Source organism: Ambystoma mexicanum, chromosome 12 (assembly GCF_040938575.1).
Source record: "Ambystoma mexicanum isolate Mex_15411 chromosome 12, UKY_AmexF1_1, whole genome shotgun sequence".
Classification (NCBI taxonomy): Eukaryota; Metazoa; Chordata; class Amphibia; order Caudata; family Ambystomatidae; genus Ambystoma; species Ambystoma mexicanum.
This window is the reverse complement of record NC_090936.1, coordinates 1,237,290,491-1,237,317,338: the sequence shown is the minus strand read 5'-3', so window position 1 is coordinate 1,237,317,338 and position 26,848 is coordinate 1,237,290,491.

Genomic DNA, 26,848 nt, shown 5'->3' with positions numbered 1-26,848 from the left:
TGGGAACTGAGGGCCTCAGGGTATTCAGGCATCTGCCCGGCCCCAATGTGCACGCACCCCGCTGCCCAGGCAGAAGGCAGTGAGGGTGGTGATGTTGTACCAGCAGTCGTGCTCGCTTATGAGACAGCTTTGGGCAAGTTGGAAGCGCGATTTGGCAAGAGGGCTAACGTTGTTCTTGAGAGGTACCATTTCTTTTCGAGGGCTCAAGGCTCCTGAGAGGGAATAGATGCTTTTGTGACTGCCCTATGCAATTTGATTGCAACATGCAAGTTCACTGGTACCGTCAATGAGTACATCCGTGACCAAGTAATGATGCGCACGCGTGATGTACGTGTCAGGGAGAGACTATGGATTGAAAAAGACCCACCCCTGGAAAAAGTCATAGAGATTGCCCGCGCAATTGAAGAATCTAGGAAGAGTGTGAGAGAAATGGCTGATAAAGGGGAAGCTGTGCATGCTGTGATCCCTGTAGGACTGTTGAGGCCAAAGTGAGGAACAAGGACGGCAGGGCAGGGCCCTCATCGAAGGAACAGTGCAGGAGATGTGGTTGGCGAGGTCATGCAGCGGGTGCAAAGGAATGTCCTGCTACCAATGTGGACTGTAGGAAATGCAAAGCCAAAGGACATTATGCCCGCATGTGCAGGTGCCTTGCCTCCACTAAGGAGTCTGTGAAAATGGTGGACGTGAATGATGATGATGTGACGATAGTGGGGTACATGGGTTGTTCTGGCAGGGGTGAAGAAGGTGTGCCTGAAGGGACATTGTTGAGTGTGGGGAGCTGCAAGAAGAGAGCTTGGCAACGCTCATGGTCAACGGCGTTCCGTTAGAGATGATGGTGGACACAGGTTCTCCATACACTATGATATCCCCTGAACTATACGAGTCCAAGTTCCACAAGAAAGTGTCTGAACTCTCCTCTTCTGATATAAACCTGTGTGCCTATGGGCGAGTACCCATCAAAGTTTTAGGTTTTGAATGGACTGACATAGAGTTTGAAGGCAGAATGGCAGAATGGCTAGGGGTAAGTTATACGTGGCTCACAAAGGTGACCCTGTAGTGGGTTGGGACGAACAAGCTGCCCTGGAGCTGCAAATTAGACCTGGGAAACCTGTCCCTGTGATGAGTGTACGTGAAGGGAATGACTGTGCTATGTTGCCTGTGGGAATCACAGCAGATGTTTTGGAGAGCAGGTTTCCCTCAGTTTTTACTTCAAAGTTGGGCAAATTGAAGGGTTTTGCACACAAGATAGTTCTCAAGAAAGGTTCCGTGCCTGTTGTACACAAAGTCAGGAGAGTTCCGATCATGGCTCGTGATGCTTTAAAGGAAGAGTTGCACAGACTCAAGGAGTCTGGGGTCATAGAGGAAGTAGAGTGTTCAGAATGGTTGGCCCCGGTAGTATTGGCACGCAAGGGTGATGGAGGAATGAGGATGTGCGTAGATCTCAGAGATCTAAATTCAAGCATTTGGGTTGACAGAAACCCCTCGCCAACATCAATGAGATGCTTTCCCAGGTATCTGGGGCTTCCTGCTTTTCTACTTTTGATCTTTCCTCTGCCTATCACCCCTTTTGGCGCCTTCCGTTTTTGTAGGATGCCCTTCGGCTTGGCCTCCGCAGCTGCAGTTTTCCAGAGGACAATGCAGAAACTTTTTGGGGGTATTCGGGGGGTGGAATGTTTCCAGGATGACATTTTAGTATGGGGTAAGTCGCGAGCTGAATATGCTGTTAGGGTTCTTGAGGTGATGTGTGTCTTGAGGGATTGTGACCTCACCCTCAAACTTAGCAAGTGCAAGGTGGGTGTTCCCAGTGTGACTTATTTGGGACATTCGTTAGATGCCCAGGGTATTCATCCTAGGGTGGAGTTGGTAAAAGCGTTGAAGGATGCACCGGCCCCAGTAAACAAAGATCAGTTGAGATCCTTCATGGGTCTCGCAGAGTACTACAGTAGATTTGTGCCTTTGTATGCTGACAAGACTGTTGGTATGAGGTCGTTGCTGAGGAAGGGTGTGCATTTTGCATGGTCAGACCAGTGACAAATGGAATTTCTCAGGTTGAAGGAGGAGATTGAGCAAGCCCCGTCCTTGGGTTCCTTTTTACCGGCCAGGAAAACTTATCTCACTGTGGACGCGAGTGAGTAGGGCATAGGTGCTGTCTTGGAGCAGAGGGTGGAGGGCGAGCTTCGGCCTATCGCCTTTGCATCCAGAGTGCTCAGAGAGGCTGAAGGCAGGTACGCTCTCATAGAGAGAGAAGCTCTGGCTGCTGTGTGGGCCTCCAAATATTTTAGGACCTTTCTGTGGGGAATTGAATACACCTTGCGCACTGACCACAAACCTTTGGTGCATGTGTTGACGACTAATGGGTTGTCCCATGCGTCTTCAAGGATTATGAGGTGGATGGCTGATATGGTGGAGTTTAATTTCAAGGTTGAATTTGTCCCGGGAGCGAGGAATGCGGTAGCGGATTGCCTGCCGCGGTTCCCGAGATCTGATTATGTCGATGGAGTCCAGGATGTAGTGGGGGATGATTGTACCTTGGTTGCGAGTGTGGTGCCTGCTGTGTCGGAGTTGGAATGGGGTGCAGAATGTACAGCTGATCCGGAGTTGATGGAAATAAGGACTGCGCTCAGTAGTGGGGTTGTCGGTACTACGTTGTCTAAATATGGTCACGTGTGGGAGGAATTGTCTATTGGTCCATAGGGTGTGGCCAGAGGTCTGAGGTTGGTTCCTCCTTGTTCCCTTAGGGAGAAGCTCGTCGATTTGGCCCACGAGGGGCATATAGGAAGGTCCATGACCAAGAGGAGGCTCAGAGAAGAGTATTGGTGGCCCCGAATGGACGCTTGATGTGGAGGACGTGGTGAAGGATTGTGCGGCCTGTTCCACTAGTGACAAGATCAAAGTTCCAACTCCCCAACCCATTTATCCTGTGGAAGTGCCCCGTGAAGTGTGGTCCAAGGTGGCGCTTGACATAATGGGCCCCATAGATTCATTGGGTGGGGGGGTCTAAGATTTATTGTGGTTTTGGTGGATTACACGTCCAGATGAGTTGAGGCTACAGCTTTGGCTACGGTTACTGCCCAGAAAGTGGTGGAGTTCCTCTCTGCTGTGTTTGACAGGGAAGGTGTGCCTGCGGGGTTGGTGACCGATAATGCTGCCCAGTTTGTGTTGGAGTACATGCAGAAGTTTTTCTTGGTATACGTCATCACAGAGTTGCATTATATAATCCACAGGCCAATGGTCTGGTAGAACGCATGAATTGTTTTGTCAAGGGTGCGGTTCAGTTGGCCCTTGCCAATGGTCTTCCCTGGGGGAGAGTAGTATCGGAGTCACTTAAAGCATACAGACTTACTCCTTCCATTTACACTGGTCATTCTCCTTTCGAGTTGATGCGAGGGAGGGAACCTAGCTCCAAATTGAGAATCCCTGCCCTGGGTGGTGGGGTTCAATCACAAGTGGATATGCAAGAAGTCTAAATCGAGTACGGTGTAGGCAACAGCGTTTTCTGCAGGAACAACTGGCCCGCAGGAAGCCCTTGCCGGTCAAGATGGGTGATTGGGTCCAGATCAAGAATCCCAGGTTTGCAGCAAAGGGACTCAGCAAGTATATGCAACCACGCTTAGTTGTCAAGTGTGGTCGCGGTTACGTCAAACTTGAAGATGGCTCCAGATGGAGTCACAGGCGTGTGGTTGTGGTAGACAAGGCCAAAATGGATTCTGCTGGTGGTTCGTGGGGGGAGCCTGATTGCGCTGTAGGTGATGCTGGGTAGATGGTTGAGTGTCCTTTGCTATGCCCTTCTACTTATGGGGAGGCTGCTGATAAGGTGCCTCCTATGCTGGCCCCTTCTCACAATTGTGAGAATGCTCCTGTTCCGGTGTGTGAATGTGATGAGAAGGCATCCTCCGTTACTGGGCTGTCTGTCTCTGTCCAGAGTAATGCTTATCCTGTCAGGGCGAGGAAGGCTCCTTCTAAGTACAATGATTATGTTTTGGGTGCCATAGTTCGTTAGCGCTTGTTCCTGTTCTTATCTTTTCCCCTCTTTGAGCTGCATTCAGGTCCTTGTTTTTGTTCTTATGTTTTCCCCTCCTTGAGCTGCATTTAGGCCCTTATTATATGTGTTGTGGTGGTTGTGTGTGTTTGCCTGTTGGTGTGTGTTGCGGTAGTGTGTGTAGCTGCCTGTGTGCAGTTGTTTTGCCGTCAGTTGTGGGTAAAGGGGTTAAAAGTGTTGTAAAGTGTCTTTTGCTCTTGAGTGGAATTCTACCTCGTAGAATTCCACTCTTTCTCTGATGTTATGTTTACTTCTGTTCAGAGGTGAGATTCTATGAAGAGCCGTTAGAAGCTGGAGTGAAGAGGTGCTGTGTAGGCTGAGTACTGCTGGCTTAGGCTGGTTACTAATAAAGGACCTTCACTCCCCTGCAGTGTATGCCTCCTTATTACAGCTGTCCTGGGGACTTGATAGAAGAAGCTATCACCCCCAGTCCACAGGATCTACTGACTGCTATTGCAAGAAAACAAGAGACAAAGGGGAAACCCAAGTCTGCCAGCAAGAAAACAGCAAGCACCCCTGTACCCACAAGGACATCACCGAGACTGTCCAAAGTTACATCTGTGACTCCTCCACCAGCTGAGGTTGAGTGTGAGGTCCAACCCTGTGTGGTTCCACCAGATACTGAGGAATCAGATCTGGAAGAAGATCTTACTATGGTTGGAGATCTTGACTCTGTTGAATATCCTGAGCTGCAGTCTTTACCTGCAGAAGGTGGACCCAACAGGGTCAGACTTCAGCAGAGGACAAAGAGAGTGTCCTACTCTTGAAGGTCTTCGCCTAAAGGCAGCTTCTCAGCTCGATGGGAAAGAGCCTGGGAAGTATAGGTTGCACTGGGAAGATGGCCTCTTCTACAGTGAACCGACTGAGTCAACCCCTGGAGACTGCAAAAGGATTGTAGTACCTCTAGTGAGCCGACTCCAGTTCCTATTTTTTAGCCCATGAGATACCTTTGGCTGGTCACTTAAGTTTTGAGAAGACCAAGAAAAGGCTCTCACTTTACTTCTACTTGCCTAAGATGTGTTCAGAAGTAGACATATTCTATAGGAGCTGTCACACTTGCCAAACCTCTGGCAAGAGTGGAGCCAAGAATGTGTCACCCGTGGTGCCTCTCCCAGTGGTGGGAGTTCCTTTTGAGAGGGTAGGGATTGACATTGTTGGTCCTCTTGATCCTCCCACATCTTCAGGTAACAGGTGTATCCTGGTGGTAGTAGGCCATGCTACTAGGTTACCTGAATCAATACCTATGAGAACTGTTATGGCTCAGGCTGTGGCTAAGGCCCAACTTGGTATTTTTACCAGAGTAGGTTTTCCTAAGGAAGTGATATCTGACAGGGGATCAAATTTTATGTCCCATTACATGCAAGCCATGTGGAAAAACTGTGGAGTCACTTAGAAGTTCTCTACTGCCTACCATACACAAACCAATGGATTGTTGGAGAGGTTTAATAGAACTACCAAGAGCATGATAGGTGCTTTAGAAGAACCCCTTAAAAGAAAATGGGACCTTCTACTGCCATGCCTTCTCTTTGCATATAGAGAAGTCTCTCAGGAGGGAGTAGGTTACAGTCCCTTCAAACTTGTCTATGGCCATCCAGTCAGGGGTCCATTGGCCCTGATTAAGGAGGGGTTGGAGAGTGCTCCTTCCCCCAAGCCAGTCAGAGTGACCGACTATGTGGTAGGTCCCCGGAGGAGAATGTCACACATGATGGCAGAGGCAAGTGATAACTTGAAGGCTGGTCATGCTCTGGTCAAATATGGGCATGGCCAGAAGGCTAACATGGTTGAGTTAACTCAAGACCAGCTTGTTCTTGTTATGGTACCCACAAGACTGAGGGCCTTGTGGGACAAGTGGATAGGACCCTTCAAAGTTGTGGGTAAACTTGGAGAGGTGAACTATCTGGTGGACTTCGGCAATCCTAAGGAGGCTCACAGAGTCTTTCACACCAACTGTTTAAAGGATTATGTCTGTAGACCTGAAATAAGAGCTTTGCTTCTAACTTCAGCTCAGGAGGAGGAGGAGAGTGAACCTCTGCCTGACCTCCTCAGAGGCTTATATTTAGATGAGCAAGTGGAAGGAGTTAATCTCTCTTCCAGTCTCACATCTGACCAGCAGGATGAGTGTAAATTACTGTTGATTCAGTTTGCCTCCCTGCTCTCACTTTCACCAGGCTTGACCCCTTGGGTTCAGCATGATACCCTCACTGGTGACCGTTTGCCTGTGAAAAGCAGGTGGTACAGAATATCAGACAATGTAAGAACCCATATAAGGAATGAGGTCAACAAGATGCTTGATCTCGGGGTTATAGAGCCCTCTAATAGTCCATCGTCTAGCCCAGTTGTGCTTGTAACAAAGGCAGGATCCAAAGAGTTGAGATTCTGTGTGGACTATAGAGCTCTAAATGCAGTCACAAAGACTGATGCCCATCCTTTGCCTAGGACAGATGAGCTGGTGGATAAACTTGGTGCAGCCAAGTACCTCTGCACATTTGACCTAACCTCAGGCTATTGGCAAATAGCTCTGACAGACCATGCCAAGGAGAAAACTGCATTCCCCGCACCAGCAGGCCTCTTCCAGTTTAAGGTAATGTGCTTTGGACTAACAAATGCACCTGCTACATTTCAGAGGATGGTCAATCAAGTTCTGAATGGGATGGAGGACTTCTGCATAGCATACTTGGATGACATTGCAGTGTGCAACCCTACATGGAAAGAACATATTGATCACCTAGGGTATGTTTTGCAGGCTCTTGAGCAGGCCAATCTGACCATAAAGGTAAGTAAATGTCAGATTGGTCAGAGCAAAGGGGTCTACCTTGGACATGAGGTAGGAGGAGGTGAAATAAGGCCATTGCCTAGCAAAGTATAGGCTGTACAAGACTGGGCCACCCCTACTACTCAAACCCAAGTGAGAGCCTTCCTAGGTCTCACTGGGTACTACAGGAACTTCATAGGGAACTATGGGACCATAGCTTCTCCCTTGAATGTTATCTCCTCTCCCAAATTTCCTAAAAAGGTCAGATGGAATGAGGAGTGCACTCAAGCCTTTAAAGGCCTGAAGAAAGCCCTTTGTCAAGCTCCAGTCCTAAGAGCTCCTGACTACCACCAACCCTTCATTGTGTAAACTGATGCTTCAAATACAGGTATAGGTGCAGTCCTTAGTAAACTGGATGAGAAAGGTAGGGAACATCCCATTTGTTTCATCAGCAGGAAGTTAAAGGATCCCGAGACAAGGTTGGCAACAATAGAACGAGAATGTTTTGCTATTGTGTTGTAACTGAAGAGGTTTAGGCCATAATTGTATGGATCTACTTTCATTATTCAGACTGACCACCAACCCTTGAGATGGCTGATGCAAATGAAAGGGGAAAACCCTAAACTACTAAGATGGACAATCTGCCTGCAAGGTTTTGATTTTACCATGGAGCACAGAGCAGGAAGTCACCACCACATTTTTTTTTTATTTAAAGCATTTAGCGTAAAAAAAATACAAACGTTTGCTTATATACAAATTAAATTTTTCTCTCATCCACATACACAAGCCAAACCCATTATTTTCCTTCTTTCTTAGTTCTGCATCAGAGTGGATCCAGGTTTGGCTATGTGTTAAGAAACAAATGTTGTCCATTGTGTTTTTATACCATTTCAAGTCTCTTTAACATTGATTCAAGGAAGATTCCTAAAGCTTTGGTAATTTTCCTATTTGGATTGTCATATAAGGCTGACCACCATGAGTCGGAAATCTTGATCACATGCTGGAGACAATATTGGTTGTAATATGCATCCCCTTTCAGTTCTAAGTTCAGGGCAAAACATGATTAGGTATCGAGTCCATTCATCTTCTTGTTTGCATAGTCTACAAAGTTTTTCTTTTGCCAGGCCATATCTGACCAAATTTGTCCTTGTTCTTAGAATGTTCAGACGGAATCGCAATATTAGATCTTTATGATTCTGATTGGCGCTTTTTTATAGATATCCTGGAAATATCTGTGGGCATCTAGTTATCTTTTCAGACAAGGTATGATGACTCGAAATGGCTCTCGCACGTTCTGTTTCTGCCCAATCAATAGATAGCAGAAGTAATTTTACTCTCTGCGGATGTTGACACAGGGCTCTCATTGATACGTTCATATTTTGCAGTAATTCCTTGCATTTCAGTTTCCATTCGTCCATTGGCCAAAAGGAAATTCTTCCTCCTTCCTTCTTTAGTATTTGATATTGTTTTGGACAATCTTCCAGCAAGATTTTTCTATAGGTGGCCAGTGTTTTCCAGACTATTCGTGCTTGCGAAGAGTATAATCCCAGCTCGTGCCTTATAATATTTATTGGTACACATATAGGAATTCTCAGCAATTTACACCAGAATCTGGCTTCAAGTTTTTCCCAAGTTTCCCATGGGATCCTCAGGGCCGTTTCTCCTGCGTATGTTACAGTAGGTATTACTTTAGCGTTGTAAAATTCTACAATCGGGCGAATGGAGAATTTGAAGAACTTTCTTTTCAATATTAATGCCTCTGATGTTAATTGATCCATTTTTTGTTGTAGATGATCGATCCAAGGTTGCTCACTCCAATTCGTGCTCACGATTGCTCCCAGGTATTTTGTGTCTTTCACTATTTTTATTGCTTCATTCTCTATGTGCCATTTGAAAGCTTTCTTGGTATTGGGACCTGGTTTTGTGATTATCATTATGACTGATTTTTCTGGATTAATTTTTTGTTTGATTTCTTTCAGATGAGTGTTTAATGCTTCCAGTTTCCTTTGTAGCCCAATTTGGGTTTTGTCCATCACTATAAGGTCATCTGCATATAGAGGGTGACCTATTTTTGTTTCTCCTATTTTAGGAGAGCAAGCTCTTAATGGTTCCAAACAATCTTTTACATCCAAGATATAGAAGTTGTGAAGTATGGAAGCTAGTGTGCATCCTTGTTTTAGCCCACACTTTGTCACAATTGCCTTTGTTAGATTTCCCTTTCGATCCAATCTCACACGCATCGATGTATTTGTGTGGAGAGTTTTAATAGCTTCTATCAGATCTATCGGACAGCCTTTTTCTGTCATTTTAACCCAGAGAATTTGTCGATCCACTCTATCGAATGCTGCCGCCATGTCTATTGAGGCCATAAAGAGTTTTTGATTTTCTTGGCTGGTCTTTGCTTTTAATAGATTTAGAATTAGGAGGTTCAGACTACAGTCTACTTTTTCTACGAAACCTGCTTGTCTATGATCAAAATTACCAGAGATTTGAATCCATTCCTTTAATCTTTTTAGAGGTATACCAGCAAAGAGTTTACCTATGACGTCCAAAGTGATATTGGACGATAATTCTCTGGACATGCTCTGTCTCCTTTTTTATGTATCGGAATAGTAATAGAAGTCGTCCAAGATTCTGGAATCTGCCTTATTTTTACTATTCGTGTAAAGAGTACAAAGCACATGTTTGCCCATACCTCTGGGACTTGCTTTAATATTTCATTTGTCAGGCCATCCGGTCCTCTGGCTCTGGATCTACTCGCTTTCGTGATCAATGCTAGAATTTCACTTTTCGTAAATTTGATGTCCCAGCCATTTTCCTTATCTGTTACTCGAGGGAATGACTCATTTGCAAGCTCACAGTTGTATTTTGGTTCAAAGTATTGTTCCCATTTGCTTTCATGTATAGGATTAAGTTGTTCTTCACCTTGTTGATTTCCTTTTTGATTTAGCAAAGACCATAAGTATTTTGAGTTTTTATTTTGTGTTGCCATAAGCATCTGTTCAGAGTCTTTTTGAAATAGTATCGCCCTGTGGGATTTGATCCAATTTCGATGCCCTTGTTTGAGTGCCTTACTTTTTATTGCCATATCATCACAGGCAATATTCTGTTTTTTCAGGGCTCTTAGGTCTCGTGCTAACTGTCGTTTTTTTCCCGCTATTTCAGCGTTAAAATGGTGCACCCTGTTTTTTGTGTTCCTTCTTTTATTTTCGGTGGCCACTCTGAAAATTGTCAGACAAGTTTCATACTCAACATCTTTTCCTGTTGTAGATTCCCATTTATTTATTGATTTAGTTAACAGAGGAATCACTTTGGTTGTTATTCTCAGTCTGTTTCGACCCTCATTTGTTTCAACTTCAGTTGGCCAAATTTTCCTTTGTTCCTTGTCATTTTTATTAGCGATGTCTGTCTCTGAGCAAGTGAGTATTAGGATTTTATGATCACTACTTTTTGTTGGTAGAATGTTTAGAGACATTGTTGTGCCAAAAGTTTCTCGATCTACAAAGAAATAGTCCAGAGTTGCAAATGAATTGTACGATGCCCATCTGGGGTTTCCTTCTAAATCTCCTTCTACATTACCATTCACTTGTAAAAGGTCACGGTTCTCCATTTCCATTTGCCATTTTCTCGCTCTCGATTGTTTTTGTTGATTGTGATTCGTCATCTTTGCCTGGTTATTCTTATTTTTATCACAGGAGATATTAAGATCACCACACAAAATTAATGCCGGATTATCGTATTCTGATCTCAATTGATCCAGATAGTTGGTAAATGTTTCCAGTAGGGTTTGTCCATCTTTGGCATTAACATTCCAATACAGGTTAAAGATAATTAGAGTGTTTTTCTTCCCTCTTTCATGTGGATTGCCATTTCCTTCTACTTCTTCTTGCAGAATTATTATTTGCATCTGAGAGGATGGTTGAATCGTGCGTATTACATTTCCACTATACGTATTCTTTATAATGGTTAGGAGGCCTGCAGAAGGTCTACCTTTTTTTCCTTTGAGAGCTTTGTTCAGGTAACAGGTCGTACCATGTAAATATGGTTTTTCTTGCAGCCAACACTCTTGAATGCAAATAATGGCTGCAGTCATAATTTCGGTATTTATTTTTTCAACCAAATGATGAAAACCTCTTGTGTTCCAGGAGGCGAATTTTATTTTTCTTCGGAGATCCTGACCATCGATCTAGTTTTTTGTTTCTTTTGATTTTGTATCCAGTGTCTCTGCTAACCATCCCCAAGAGCTTTCTGTGTCAATTTTTGTTTTAATGGCATGCCCAGTATCTGATTCGAAAGCTAGATTCAATTTCTCATTTCCTTTGATTTTCATCCGAAGAGCATTTGGGCCCCGTAGTATTGTCGGAGAGAACCGTATAGGTCTATAGTCCACTTCATCTTCACTTTGATCCCCACAGGCATGTTTTGGCTCTTTAGAGCTTTTTTTCTTTGGTATATACTTTTTTGGGTCTTTTTCACTCTGTTGTTGATTTTCTATTTTGACATCAAAACCCAGTGCTCGGAGGTCGTCTGCTGCTAGCCATATTGAGTTCATGACCGCCTTTGATTTTAAGTGTATGCATATTCTGTCCGTATGTTCTTCATTCAGGAATTCTACAATTTCTATGTCTTTTGGTTCGATAACTCTTAATTGAGGGACATTATACAGGAGTTTCATTAAATTTGATCTATTTAAGATCAGACCGTCCTTTGCTCTTAAAACTATCTCCATTCTTAGTTTGTATAAGCGGTTTTGGTTATTAGAGGGCTCTGATTTGTTCTTATCGCTCCTTCTACCCTTGGTGTCATCGCATTCATAGGAGCTTTTCAATCCTGAGCTCTTAATTACGTTTGTGCTCTTTCTTACCCAACCTTTGCTAGATTCTTCTATCATAGCATTAAGCAGATGTTGTTGCTTTTTTCCAGATCATTTTTCTCCTCAATTTGCATTCTTTTTTCGTGCAGAGTTTGAAAGGTCAGAGCCAATGCTTCTAGACTTTCCGGTGATTTGTTTTCCTTATTTCCAGGATATTCACAGTGCTCCATTGACTCTTGTGAGCTTTCATTCTCATATACTGATAAGAGTAGTGGGGATTCTTGGCCATTTGACTCATTTAAGGAGCTTTCTAAGGTACTCTCTAGTTCCACATCTTTGATATGTTCTCGATCCTGTTTTTTTGTTTGTAGTGGCTCATCCTTTTTTTTCGTTATATGCACTTGTTGAATAGGATTCGTTGTCTCTTGTCCTTTGATTTGTCAACCTTGTCTGGTCGTTTTGATTCTTTTGTATTTTCAATGGAGAATAAAGGATAAATACCATTATGCTGATTTTGGTCGACATTATGTTGTGTAGCCGGCATCATTGGCCCGTTGTTCAAGGCCTCTTCCAAGTTTCTTTCATTTCTTCGATTGCCTATTGGCAGATTTCAATTGTCTATTTGATCCATCACACAAGTGCTTGCTGTTTCAGTTTTTCTACTCCGAAAGTCAGTCACAATTACCCTTCTTTGTTCCTCGCATGGCTTTGGGTTTGTGTCCAGTGTTTCTGTTAGAGGGCTTTTGTTCTCAGATTGGACGTAGTCTTTTTGGCTCTCTGGTTTAAGTGGCTTGATGGTGTCACTCTCTTATCTTGCAGAGCCTCTTCAATTAGGTCACTTAGAGTCTTGATTATGCCATTTTCTGACTCTTTTTCTTGTGTTTTTCTTTTTTTTTTTACCTCTAACTGTTTTTCCACCTTAGTTAATTTAGTTTGGATTTGTGCCAATACATGGGCTTGATCCTTACAGTTTTCGCCTAGTGCCTCATAAAGCTTTAAATATGGAGCAAGAGCTATCGTCATCATTGACCCTACATCAGCTTGCATGTTTGCACAAATATCTATTAATGGCCATGCATTTTGTGACGGAACTTGTTCTCTTTCAAAATTGTTTTTTTTTATTCCACGCTGTTTGGGCTTGGCACGATATGTTCTTCGTCATCCGGCTGTGTGGCCGAAGTCATGCTGCTACTTAATTCTTGAGGTACATCTTCATTAGATATTTGTGGTGGTAGAAAGACATTGTCTTGCAGTTCTGAAGTGATTTTTTTGTTCACTTCCTCTTCTACAATCATAGCACTTTTGTTTTCGTTTTTATTCCTTTTTTCCAGGGCCATAAAAGCAGTAGATTTATTTACTTCCACCTCTCCTTATTGCCTTTTTGTTCGAACGGTCTGTGGAGTTGAGGTGCTTATTGGTTCATCATTTATGGATATTTTTTGGGCATCATCCAATTTTTCAGATTGTTTCTGTTGGTCAGAAGCTGCATTTTTTGCAGGAACTTTTTTAATTCCTTCGGTCTCTGTAATCATTTCGCCAGTAGGTATTTTGCTGGAGCCGCTTTCGTCTATTTCTGGCTGTTCGTCCTGAGACATTGTTTGCTCACATCGGCCAGACGCTAGAAGAAGGTCATGGTCTGACATTTCCATTTCAATTTGCTGCTGTTTGGAGTCCATATTCCTAGATACCATGGTATGATCTTTCTGAGAGGAGAGTAAGTCTTTCTTTTTGAAGTGCCATTTTATGGTTTTTATTCCTGAAAGGGACGAGGGGCGCGGTTTAAGTTTTCGGAATGGGAACTTGTTTCAGAGGTCCACCTGCCCCACAAATTGATTAGGTTTGTTTTTCCATTCGTTTTTTCTTGTGTCACGAGATTAGGTGATTTTTGTGTGTTACATTGTGCGAGACTCTTTTCCAGAACACACATTGTTTCTTTGTTGTGGGAGGACAATAGGTATGATTTGTCCTTCTCACACACTTTCCGTGCATTTTGTTTTACTGCTGTACTTTGTATTTTTGTAGCTTGGCTGCTTTCCATGCCGTCCAAACATACTGCTGCTTCAATACTCTCATATAGAATACTTGGTATAAATGTTTTTGGTACTTTGACTTTATTATTGATTTTCTTGTTCATTTTTTGCTTTATTGCAAAGGAGGCTACTTCCTGTGGAAGACAGAAGCCTTTGTTCCTTGCTAGCTCCCTCAAAGACACCACCCCTCTCTCGGACAGCGAGTCTCCAGTTCGCGCTCGCTCCCCTTTATTTCGCTCGGCTCCGCGTGCTTTGCCTGACTCTGCTGTCATGACTTCATCGCCATGCGCATGTGCGCCTCCACTAGCCCCGTCGCATACCGCAAACTGCGACCCGACCTGACTGATAGGGGAGCTGTGCAACGGTGAGAATTGAAATTTATCCAGGGCGGGTGAGGAGTTTACCGGGGGGGTTGAAAAGGGAGGGGTGGGTGAGAGGGGGATCGGGGAGGCAGCGGTTTTGTTTGTGTGGAACATACCGTCAGTGGGGGGTACGGGCGCAGCGAGAAGCAGAGAGCATGGCTTACCTAGATCTTGCGCGCCACTCGTTACTTCACTTTTGTCCCCCATTGTACCCCCCGACACCGGGCAATTTCGAGCGACTACGGGTATTAGGTACCTGAGTGCTTACCGCGTCGCCGGAGTTCGCGGTGGATGTAGAGTCCATGTTGAGCCTCTAGCTCCACACTGCGCCAAACAGCCGCACAACAGCCTGTGGGCTTGACTCCAACAGGCTTAACGCCGCAAGGGTGGTAGCCTCTGTCCTTTCAAGGAGCCCGGAATCATGTGATGAGATCACGTGCAGCTTTTGCCACGCCTCCTCCAGGAAGCGCGTTAGTACGGCGGTGCCGGCAAGAGCCTGGATCAGCTCGCAATGCCGGATCAATAGGTAGGTAGAAGCAGCTTCTGCTCAGATGAAGAGTACTTTTTGCAATGAGTAGCACACCAAAATGCTGATGGTCTCTCTAGGATTTATTTAACTGACTAGAGGTAAGAGATCCTTCCAGGAGTGGATTAAATCCAACTGTCCCTTAGTCTGGGGTGGGAGGGGGGCGAGTGTTAGGGAGAATTTTCATTTATGGCTAATTTCCCTTACCTAGTGAGTCCCTCAGCAGCTTTGCCGGATTTCTGGGGTTTATTTTTTTTCTACCTGGTAAGAGTCTGAGCCTTTTTTCCCACTCTTACAGTGTATATTTGTGTGTGTTGTACTTTTTGTGCTCATGGGCTATGGAGTGTCACCAACTCCCAGGCATCATATTTTACTTGTCTGTCACACAGCACCTTTAGTGCAGTGACAGAGGGATGTCTTTTAGACTTCCCTCGTGAACTCCATTTCTGGGGATGACTACTGTCCCCCAGAAACATGTAAAGTCACAATTGGCTTTACTAGTCCTTTTAAAATACAGATCCAGTACAAGCCATCATGTAATGGAGTACTGGAGGGGAATATATTTCCCCTGTCCTTCTGTAACTCAAGGGGCACTTTTGTGTCCCCCTTCCTGACTCGACATGGCTGGTGGCAGTGGTAACTATCATTTTTACACAGATTCCCGTGTTAGTGTTCTGGCTGTGGTGACAGACGTGAACATAAAACCCCCTACCCCATATCATTTTTATCGTGGGTCCTAGCATGGTTTTTCGCCATTTCGTGTTGGAAAGGTCTTTCTTGTTGTTTGCTTTTGCGCCAAATCAGGTTTGGATTCCTTGTTCGCCGTCCTTTGGCGAGATTCTGCAAAGAAGCCCTCCTTTGTCGTCTGGGTGTCTAGGTGGGCTGAATGTGAGGGGGGGTTTAGTAACCCCCTGCACAGGATCTCCTTGAGTCGATTGGCTGAGGTGGTTGTCCGGGCTGGACAACCCCCCTGCTGTGTGATTGCCAGCCAGGCTGTGTGAATGGGGGATTTTGGCATAAAAGGCAGGACTCTTGGGCTGGAAGTCAGAGTCGCCACTGGAACTACAAGAACCGAAGAGAAGTGGGGAAGAAGACGGCTGCTGCAACTCCTGGATGCCCAGTGAAGCCCTACTGCAGCCCTGAGCTATCTACTCTTCAATGGCAGAGAGGATCCAGTCTGTAGTCCTCTTCCCTTGAGCCTGGTGGGATCAACCAGCTCACCTTCTACAGCCAGAGAATCCTCTTCTGGGTCGAAATCACTGCACTTAGCTGTAGTGGTCTGGATAACCATCAGAAGAGCCCTCTCCTGTTTTTAAGGAGCGCACCTTTTATTCATCATTGCTTTGCTGCTGCTGGCTTCATCCCTGGGTAGTGCAGATCACTCCAGATGTTCTCCTTCTTGTCCCCATGACTGAAGCTTCAGGAACCGTGAGTCTGCAGGAACTACCAGGAACAACTGCCGTAGCAACAGCTTCCTTCAACCGAATAAGGTACTGTGTCCATTTGGTATTCTCTCCGTCCGACCTTGAGGAATCGGGGTGAACCCTTTTCCTTTCCGAAGGCTTGTCCTTTCTTCCTTCCGTCTTATAACTTTTGCTTCCCTTTGACAATATCCAGTACTCCTGGCAACGTTAATCTTCAACTATTCTAACCATGTGATCCTCGACAACAGAGCCCCTGCTCCATTTGACACTGGCGCAGGCCAATTGACTTTTATCTGCCTCTTAGAAAACGTCATCTGATTCTATTGCCTTGACAAAAGTATTGCCCATGATTTTATCCACTATTCCCTTGTTTTAATTCTATGTGCTAAGTGTGTTTGACTTCGGGTACATTTCTTCTCACGGGTACGCTTTATTTTCGTAAGATCGAACTGTCATTACAGTCAAAAAGTGATCGCGTATTAACCCACGGTAATGTCTTTGTTTTGAAACACTGGTCAGTCAATTCCTAATATACTTACCTTGAATTGACCTGAACAAGAGGAATTGGTTGTGTGTAGTATATTTAGAGTGTTGTTTTATTTAATAGAAGTGAAGTGTTTTGTGAACAAATGGTTTAAAAATAAATGTACTTATATTTTTTTAACCAGAAACCTTGAGTCAGTGTTTGCTTGAGTCACAGTAATTGTGGTCCTTTGTGTAACCCCTTGTACTGCTCACTTTACTCTTGAGATACGTCTGGCTGCTCAGCCACTGCTTCCACTTTACTGTGTAGTACAGGCTTGTACCAAAGGTGAAATTGTACTGACACTTGTAGTCTTAATTGTATATAGTGTTCCCTAAGGGTACTGCATATGATTCTGCCTAACACCTATACACACGTGTTTCAAGGTGTGACGAGGAAAGGGAAGGGGAATAGAGGAAAGGCAGAGACAACGATCCTACTTGGCCAGGTGACATTGAGATTGCGCAGGTCCAGGGGAAGGAGGAAGAGGAAAAGTGCAGTGGCAAGGGGGAGGGAGCAGTGCAGTACATGGGAACGACAGTAAAATAAATAGAATAAAGAAAGCAATAAGAAAAAGTGCAGCCAGCTGTTGGCAAGTGCCAGGGTAAGTGCAAACATCAGGATTCAAGTGCTGGTAGGGGACATTAGAGATACAGAAACAGGCCCCAAGTACAGGGGATGCCAGGGAGGCATTGCAGGGGTGCAACTGGCCGGGGAGGGGACTGGGCCCGAGATCAGAGGGTAGACAGGTGAACAGTGCAGTTTCAGCCAGGAGTTCAGCATGGGAAGGAGGAGAGAAAGCAGAAGCAAAGAGGAAGGTTTTGTGATGGTTCCGGAACCGGAGATGATTCTCCTCAAGTTTCAGGGAGGCAGGGAGGCTGTTCCAGAGGGAGGCCGCAACCGAAGAAAGAGATCTACCACCAACTCGTTGCTTCGAGAAGTGACTGACCCTGAGGGAGTTAGAGGTGGATGAGCAAAGAGCTTGAGAAGGAAGTCATTTAGGAAGAGAGAGTTGAAGGTATTGAGGCCCTGTGCCCCAGAAGGCCTTGTGGACAATGCATAGGGTTTTGAACTTAATCCTTGCAGCCAATGGGAGCCAGTGTAGAGATTTCAGTCCTGGAGAGATACGATCCCTGGGCTTGAGGCCAAGGACAAGTCTCGCAGGCCTATTCTGGACGAGTTGTAGAGGGCGGAGAGTAGAAGCAGGCAGATTTAGAAAGAGGCTGTTGCAGTAGTCCAGCCTAGAGAGAACCAGAGCTCTGGAGACAGTGAGCTTCTGGGGCAAGGAGAGGAAAGGAAGAATACCTCTGAGGAGGTGCAGATGGTAGAGTGACTTCTTAGTGATGTCATAGATGTGAGGAGAGAAGGAGAGTGTGGAGTCGAAGATGACCCCAAGGTTTTTAGCCTCACAGGTGGGAGAAGGAAGAGAGCCAAGAGAGGCCAGCCAGAGAGTGACAGGAAAGGAGGGAGCAGGTGTGCCGATGAGGAGAATCTCGGTTTTACTGGCATTACGGCAGAAATCATTGGCGGGACACCACTCCTAGATTGCAGACAGACAGTCAGAGATGAGAGAAGGACAAGAAGTGGCAGGAAGGAGCCTGAAGATGAGTTGAGTGTCATCCGCATAGCACTGAAAGTTGGAGCAGAGTGCGGCAATGCAGTGGGCAAGAAGTGCCAGGTATAGGTTCAACAGCCAGGGAGAGAGGTTAGACCCCTGGGTAACACCACAAGTAGAGATAGAGGTAGAGGAGAGGAAGAACACTAGTTGGACCTGGGAGGGTCGTTTGGAGAGGAAAGAAGTCAGCCAAGCCAGGGCCTGATCGGTGATACCCAGGTTATCACAGAGATGGTTGAGCAGGATGGCATGGTAGACCGTGTCAAAGGCAGAAGAGAGATCAAGTAAGATGAGGACACAAGGGGTGTTTTAATCGAGGTTTGAGAACAGGTCTTCACGGATGTTCAGGAGAGCAGTTTCCGTGCTTCTGGCAGCTCTGAAGCCAGACTGATGGTCATGGAGACAACCAACAGATACAGTGTCAAGATTAAGCTGGGAGATGGACAGCATTTCCAGGAGTTTGCACAGGAAGGGAGTGATGGAGATTGGGTGATAGTTAGCCGGGCAGGAGGGGTCGGCTGTGGGTTTCTTAAGAAGAGAGTGCACAAGGGTGTGCTTCAGGGGGTTGGCGTGAGACTCCAGTTGCGAAGGAGTGGTTGCAGAAGTCAGCCAGAGCAGGGCCCAAGGTGTCAATGTGGTCCTTTATGGATTTGAAGAAACAGGGGTGAACCTGTTTTGACGAGACTTTCATAGATTGGACTTGTCTAGAAACCTGGTCTGGTGAGAAAAGGAGAAAAGCAGGGAGCAGAGGAATGAGAGGGAGAAGAGGGGGGAGGCGGAGGAGGGGGAGAAGAGAGAGAGGACAGGAAGTCCTGAGTGTTAGAAATTAAATGAGAAGCCAGGGCCATACAAAGAGTCTGGGAGGGGACAGAAGAGGTAGAGACTGCAGCAGGATTGGCCAGCTCCTTACAGATTTTAAAGAGTTTGGCCGAGTTGTTAGATGCCGCAGAGACGTGGCCTTGGTTCTAGGCTCTCTTCTTGGTGAGGACAGAGAGACGGTATTGCCTTTGGAGCAGGCGGCAGGCCAGTTTGTCAGAGGATGAGCAAGAAGTCCTCCATTTCCTCTCAGCCACCCTACACTTAGATTTAAGTGTGGCTAGGTCAGAGTTATACCAACAATTGCACTTGGCTTGGACTTCAAACGGATCCTCATGACAAGGGCAAGTGCATCAAGAGTATCAGAAATAGGAGAGTAGAGAAGGGACAGGGCTGTGTCCGGGTGGGAGTCAGCCAAAGGAGATGGGGGGGGAGAAGGTGGCAGCGAAAGCCTCAACTGACACACTCTTCATGGGACGGATGCCCGAGAAGGTAGGTGGCAGTGTTGGGATGGGCTTGGCTTGGGGGGAAGAGAGTGAGAGATGAGAGGAGAGGAGGCAGTGGTCACTCCAGGAGAGAGGAGTGGTCAGAGGGATAGAGAGGGGGAGATCAGAGAAGATCAAGACATCAAGCATGTGACCTGCAGAATGAGTGGGGCCAGAGGGGAGGATAGAGAGGGAGAGGAAGTCACAGAGGTTGCGAAAGAGCAAAGATGAGGGACAGGGAGAATCGAGGTGGAGGTTGAGGTCACCAAGGAAGAGGAGTTGAGTGGTTGAGGCCAGGAGGGAGGAGGAGAGATCAGCTCACTCGGAGAGAAAAGAGGTGATTTGACCAGGGGGCCGTTAGAGAGTAGCAACAGTAAGAGAGTGGCCAGGAGAGAGGGAGAGCCTGCAGGCAAGGCATTGGAAGGAGGGGTAGATCTGAGTAGGAATGACAATGCCAGAAATCCACTCAGGAAAGATCAGGGCTACACCACCTCCGGGTCGGCTGGATCTGGGTGCGCAGAGGATCTTGTAGCCATCAGGGAGGAGAATGTCAAAGCTTGTGACAGAGCTGGCCGTAAACCATGTCTCAGTAAGACTGAGGACATCAAGGTCAAGTTCTTCGAGGAGGTGGCAGATGTCAGAGGGGTGTTTGACAGCAGAGCGAGAGTTGAGAGTGGCAAGATGAAGAAGGTTGCCAGCATTAAAGACCTTCCAGGGAGGGGTACAAAACAGAGGTATGCCCTGCGGAGGTGTGGAGGGAGCCCGAGGTGGGGGAGAGGAGGAGGGAGGAGTGGGCAAGGGAGCCAAGAAATGAGAGGAAGGGACAGCCGGATGTGAAAGGAAGTTGAGGAGGTGATGGAAACGCCTATCGAAGAGGAGGAGATTGGCCTGAGGACCTTGAACCATGACAGTGCCATTCAGAACGATATTAAGGATGACTCTGGAGGAGTCAAAGGAATCCATGAGGACTTCCAAGTGAGTGCCACCATTTATGGGAGAGGAGGAGACAGGACAGAGCACAGAGATCATATGCGGGGTCCATAGTTGTGGCGAAGGAACGACAAAGAGGATGTCAGTGAGGGTCTGTCTGGAAGAGGCGTTGGAATAGGTATCAGCGATAGGGAGACCAGGGTTAGAGGACACAATATCCTTTTTAAACTTCTTCTTTCCAGACTTAGTGAGAAGGGAAGGCTAGTTGATAGAGAAGCAGTTGGAGTAGATGGGAGAAACAGAAAGCGCCATGGGTGGCAAGAGAGAGGAGGCAGAGGAAGGAGTAAGCAAGTACAGCGGTATAGAACAGTCATTGGGCTAGAAGGTTACAATCAATGGCCAAAGTTAGATGCAAAAATACACCGAAGTTTAACTTTCAAGTAAATGCAAAAATACACCCAAGTTGGACTTTCAAGTAAATGTAAAAATACACCCAAGTTAGACTTTCAACTAATGCAAAAATACACCCACGTTTGACTTTCCAGGAAAATGCAAAATACACCCGTTTGGCTTTCCAGGTAAATGCAAAATACACTCAAGTTTGGCTTTCCAGGTAAATGCAAAATACACCCAAGTTTGACTTTGCAGTTAAAAGCAAAATACACCCAAGTTTGGCTTTCCAGGTAAATGCAAAATACACCCAAGTTTGACCTTCCAGTTAAATGCAAAATACATCCATAATGGTAACTACATAAATGCCAATAAAAATATTTTAAAATAAATACATTAGGGAGCGCTGCATCCCAGAATCTTGGAAGAAAGCTATTTTAATAGCAGTGTATGAAGCCGGCGATAGAACCACGCCAGAGAATTATCGGCTCCTGCAGTATTGGACGCAATAACCACCAAAGCTAAAACCAGTAAAGGTCCATCTGTGTATGTGACTTTTGTAGATTTGAAATCTGCATTTGACAGTGTTGATCGAGGCAAATTATGGGAAACTTTGATGAAGTTGGCATGTCCTAGTTGGCTTGTAGATATCTTGGTTAAATTACATGAAAACAACAGTGTACAAATTCGTCTTGACTATGTGGGCAACTTAACACAATCCATAAGAGTGAATAGAGGAGGGAAACAGGGAGGCCTCTTGGCCGCTCTTCTATTCAATCTCTCAGTGCTATGCTGACGACACGCAACTCATTTTCAGGTTGCCCTCTGCCACCTCCTCTCCCTCTCTCATCTCCGATTGCCTATCTGCCATTCAAGATTGGTGTGCCCCCAATGATCTTTGTCTGAATGCCAGCAAGACGGAGATCCTCCTCATCGGCACACCTACACCATCCTTTCCCCTCACTCTCTGGTCGTCCTCCCTTGGAGCGCCTCCTACCCCCTCCTGCGAGGCTAAGAACCTCAGGGTCATCTTTGACTCCACCCTTTCCTTCTCCACCCACATCTCCGAGGTATCTAAAAAGTCAAATTTCCTACTGCACCTCCTCAGAGGTACTTTGCCTTTCCTCTCCTTCCCCCAGAAGCTCATGGTATCCCAAGCTCTGGTTCTCTCTAGCTTGGACTATTGTAACAGCCTCTTTCTAAATCTACCTGCCTCTACTCTCCGCCCTCTTTAACTAATCCAGAACAGGACTGTGAGACTTGTCTTTGGCCTCAAGCCCTGGGATCGTATCTCTCCAGCTCTGAAATCTCTCCACTGGCTCCCAGTGGATGCAAGGATTACATTCTAAACCCTCTGCATTGTCCACAAGGCTTTCTAGGGCCTGGGTCCAAAATACCTTCAGCTATCCCTCCGCAAATACCTACCCTCTCGAGCTCTTCGCTCCTCTACCTCCAACTCCCTCAGGGTCAGTCGTTTTTCAAAAAAATGAGCTGGGGGTAGATCTTTGTCTTCGGCTGGGGCCTCCCTCTGGAACACCCTCCCTGCCACTCTAAAACTTGAGGAGAACCATCTCCGGTTCCGGAAGCACTTCAAGACCTTCCTCTTTTCTTCTGCCTTCGCTCCCCCTCTCCCCTGCTGATCTGTTCTCTCTTGGCACTGTGCACCCGGCCACCCTCTGTCCTTCGGGCCCAGGTACCTGCTCATCCTGCCACCCTCTCGCACTGCCTCCGGGCCACCCCTTGCACTGGGGTTTGTATCTGTACCCATACAGCCCCCCCTTTTTCTTCCTGCATTTATCAGTTCTACCCTGTCTGCTGCCTTAAACCTAGCCCTTGCAAATTGCTGGCTGCACAACCACTGTTTGTTGCCTTTATTATTTATTTATTGTTATTTATCTGTTTCTCCTCTGCTCCACACTCTCTTTTTCTCCCCCCTTCCATGCACTTTTCCCCTCCCCCTCTCCTATGCACTTGCGGGTTCTCAATGTCACTGGGCCTAGTAAGATCGCTGTTTTGTTCTCCCCTGTTCCCCTCCCTTGCCTTGTTGCGCTCTGAAACACTTGTGTACGAGCGCGATAGAAATAAAATATCAATCAATCAACATATAGCAGATCTGATTAGACGGCTAGCGGCAAAAGCCAGTTGCCCAACTAAATTTGAAAATATGATGATATCTGCTATGCTATACACTGAAGATTTATGTCACGGCTCGCTCCCTTCGTTCCCGTCCCCGCCACTTGGGGGCATGTTCTGGGGTTTATTCCTTACTGGACATTTCCTTCGAACCCTATGCTACAGTGCTCTGATGAATTGGGAGCGTTTAAACCTGATTTTCCAAGTTACTTCCCTTCCGGATCCATTCCAGGTTTTTGGCAGCCAGCATGCTACTTAAATCAAATGACTATGTTTCCCAGAATGCCTTGGCTCACTGCTTCACCTCCTACTTTCCAGAATGCCTGGCTCACTGCTTCATCTCCTCCCTGGCAGCCAGCATGTTACTCAAATCAAAGGACTACGCTTCCCAGAATGCCTTGGCTCACTGCTTCACCTCTTGCTTCCCAGAATGCCTGGCTCACTGCTTCACCTCTTGCTTCCCAGAATGCCTGGCTCACTGCATCATCTCCTCCCTTGCAGCACAAGGCTGGGAGGAGGATAGGCAACACCTGTGGCTCCAGGTGCAGCAGGCAACACGCCTGGGGGTGTGCTCGTTAAGCAGCTTTAAAAACCTCAGTTTGCTTCAGTCCGGCGCTGGTCATTGTAGCAGTGTTCCTGTTGTGACTAGTCCCTGTTTCCTGTACTTAGTTTCTGTGCCTTGTACCTAGTTCCAGTACCCTGTTCATAGATTTTGAGCCAAGTATCTATTTCCAGTTCCTTGTTCCTAGTTTCTGTGCCTTGTATCTAGTTCCAGTTCCTTGTTCCTAGTTCCATGCCTTGTACCTATTCCTGTTCCTAGCTTTCTGCCCAGTTACTAGTTCCTGTATCTTGTTCCTCTGTCCTGGATTGCGGATTTATGCGCTTATTTGATTTATGCTTTCTGAATTTCCCTTTCTGTCTTTCTCTGTCTGCAGACAGCCTTTCTCTGTACTTTACTAATTGATGCAGCCCAGTTTGCCGGTGTTTTCTGTCCCTTTATGCTGCCCTGGTTACTGAAAAGCATGATGTATTATTATTTACTTTCGTAGAATTAGTTACTGCCTTTTCTCCTTGGATTGGGTGGGAAAGGTTTCCTTTTGTGATATCATTTTCCCTGCTCCTGATCCAATTTATTGAGATTCCACTCCATGTTTTCCATTGCACTTCTACATTCATTTTCCATTGATTATTAGGTGTGGGTTTGTTGTTACAAGTTCTAGAGTGTTCCCCTTTTAGTTTTCCTCACGATTTTTCCATTGCACTTCTGCATTCATTTTCCATTGATTATTAGGTGTGGGTTTGTTGTTACAAGTTCCAGAGTGTTCCCCTTTTAGTTTTCCTCACGATTTATCCCTTGCATTTCTGCATTCATTTTCCATTGATTATTAGGTGTGGGTTTGTTGTTACAAGTTCCAGAGTGTTCCCCTTTTGTTTTCCTCACGATTTATTATCACAATTCAGACTTGCCTTTTACTAGGGTTTATGTATTTTGTTATCTTTAACCCTTTGCTTTTACAGCCTTCTGGGTCCCTGTTTGATCTACAGGGTTCGTGTAATCACTGACATTCAAGTGGTCTTTCCGGTCCTCGTGAGTACTGTTTATAATTGCCTTATTCAGTATTCTACAGATTGTCAGTTCACAGAATCTGTCCTTGCTTGCCCGCTACGTGGGTTTAGCGCTGTCAGTATCTGTAAGAGCATAGTGGGTAAAGAGTTTGCCGACTTTTCCTTTCAACCATAAGGAGGTCCTAAGTGTTTACCCTACATCCCTTTTCCTAGATTGGTAATACTGTTTTACCTTATTGACATTCATGGGTTTACATATATACACAAGACTTGGGTATTATATACACGTTGTTAGATTCAGAGTTGTTCACAGTGCGACTGTGTGCATTTTCCCTTTTGCCATAGTATGCCTTCTTCCTTTCTTAACAGAATGACCAGCCCTTATTCCCGTTTGTATACGGCCAGATTAAGAAAGAAAGGCAGCAAGGCTACTAAAAAATGTGTACATAAAGCTTTGACTACGTTTGCCTGTGATAATCAAATCACTGATCCTGATTTAAAGGAACTCCTCGACACAAATGGGTATTTACGTGCAAAATATTTTTCCCACAGCCTGGCCCATCATACATTGCCTGATCCTAGTTCTGTCTTTAATTTTGATTCAGATATGTCCGCACAAGCCTTAGCAGCGGAAAATAAAACACTGTTAGATTTACTAAATACGAGTACATCTGTTGTTGAACCCCATGATTCCGGTTGTGCTTTACCTCAGATTGAACAGTTTCATGATTCAAACATAAAGAATGAAGGGGTTCATTACATAACTTCTGTTTTCAGCCCTCAGTCAACTGCTTACTCCTCTGCACAAGTACTTACTGTAGTCCCTAATGTCAAGAGGTCTGATGTCAGATTACTTAAGGGTAACACAGACCAAGTCGGTAAGCGAGAGTATAGATCGCAAGACCTGCAAGCAGTAAATGACGATGTACAATCAGTACACGTCCAGATGACTAGGGCAGGTTCCAGCCCCGATGCCACCATGCCTTCCCTTGTGACTACTGATAGGGATGTACAGTTAAGCCTGGGCATGTTAAGAGTTGAACTTGAGGAATTAAGACGAGAATACATCAGTTTACTAGAGGAGAATAAAACTTTACGATTGTTTCTGACTACACCTCAAACTTTATCCGTTGATGAAGTGAATACTGTTCAATCTCTGAGTGAGGAGGTTTTAGTAGGTCATGATACTTGTCAATATGAAAAACCTATTGGGAGTGAGAGTCCTCTTTCTTGCACAGCACTTATTCAGAGCACAGATTCTGACAATTGTTCTACCGTTTGTCAGGAATTGCTGTTAGTAGAAGATTTACAAGTCACTCCTTTGCCCAAGAATTCCTCTGTAGCAGTCAGTCATAATTCAGAGTTTGAACACATACATGCTTCTGTATTCCGAACACAATCCACAATGGATGCGTACACAGAATCAGTCATTACTGTAGGCTTAGGTTCAGCCCTTGATCCAGCTGCTGAGACTGAAGTAAACATTCAAGCTGATGTGGAAAACGATGCTACCTCTGTGTTCACTCCTCCTTCTGCCAAATATTGTCACAATGAACAATCAAAGACAGTACATATTTCTTGTTTTGATGGACTCATTCCACAGTATACTAAAACAAGGACCAGGCAAGCGATTCCTGAACTGTTGATAGATAATCTGCCACCTTCAGAAGTTAAGACAAAGGAATGGACACTTGACGGAATCCTGATTAACAGAGACTTTGGAAATGACTCTATGTCATCCACTAAGGAAAGGTGCGGCATGGATCCAGCTCAGTCTTTGGTTAATGGTGTCATGGAGTCAACCGCCCTAAAGGTGCTTTCCATTCCTGATTCACAAATATGTCTGTCGACTTCTGGGACTTCAGTCTGTCCTTCTACAACTATTGACTCTTCGACTACCCAGTCCACGGCTCTGCAGTCATCATTGTCAAACGTGTTTTCAATCAATGAACAATTGCTATATCTGCCAGTCACTCAAGAGTCTTCACCATGTACCTGGTCAGAGCCAAAGACCTTGACAAGTTTGTCTTCTGCTAACGAGACGGCTCCAGCTTGCATGCCCTCAGCCTCTGAATCTCCTCTGGCATGCCTGTTTTCAGATACAGTGACTCATCCAGCAGTTTATCCTTCAACCATGAAGCCTCTGGTAGCACATCCTGAGTGCCTGTCTCCGGTCCCAGAGCCTACTGCTAGTTTGGCTTCAGTTCATGAAAGACCTGTATCCTGCTCAGCCTCCCTGCCAATATCGGAGGTGAACCTGTCTGCTCTGTTTGATCATGTTGCAGATTCATCTACTTCAGAGCTACCTCCTAAATCCCAGCCATTTATTACGGATGAACATCCAATCTGCCCATCCTATGCTTCAGGAGGATCACCAGAAGGCCTGCCTTTTACACAAGCTAATTCTCCCAACTGCTTGTCTGTAGAATTAGCACCTCTCGCAT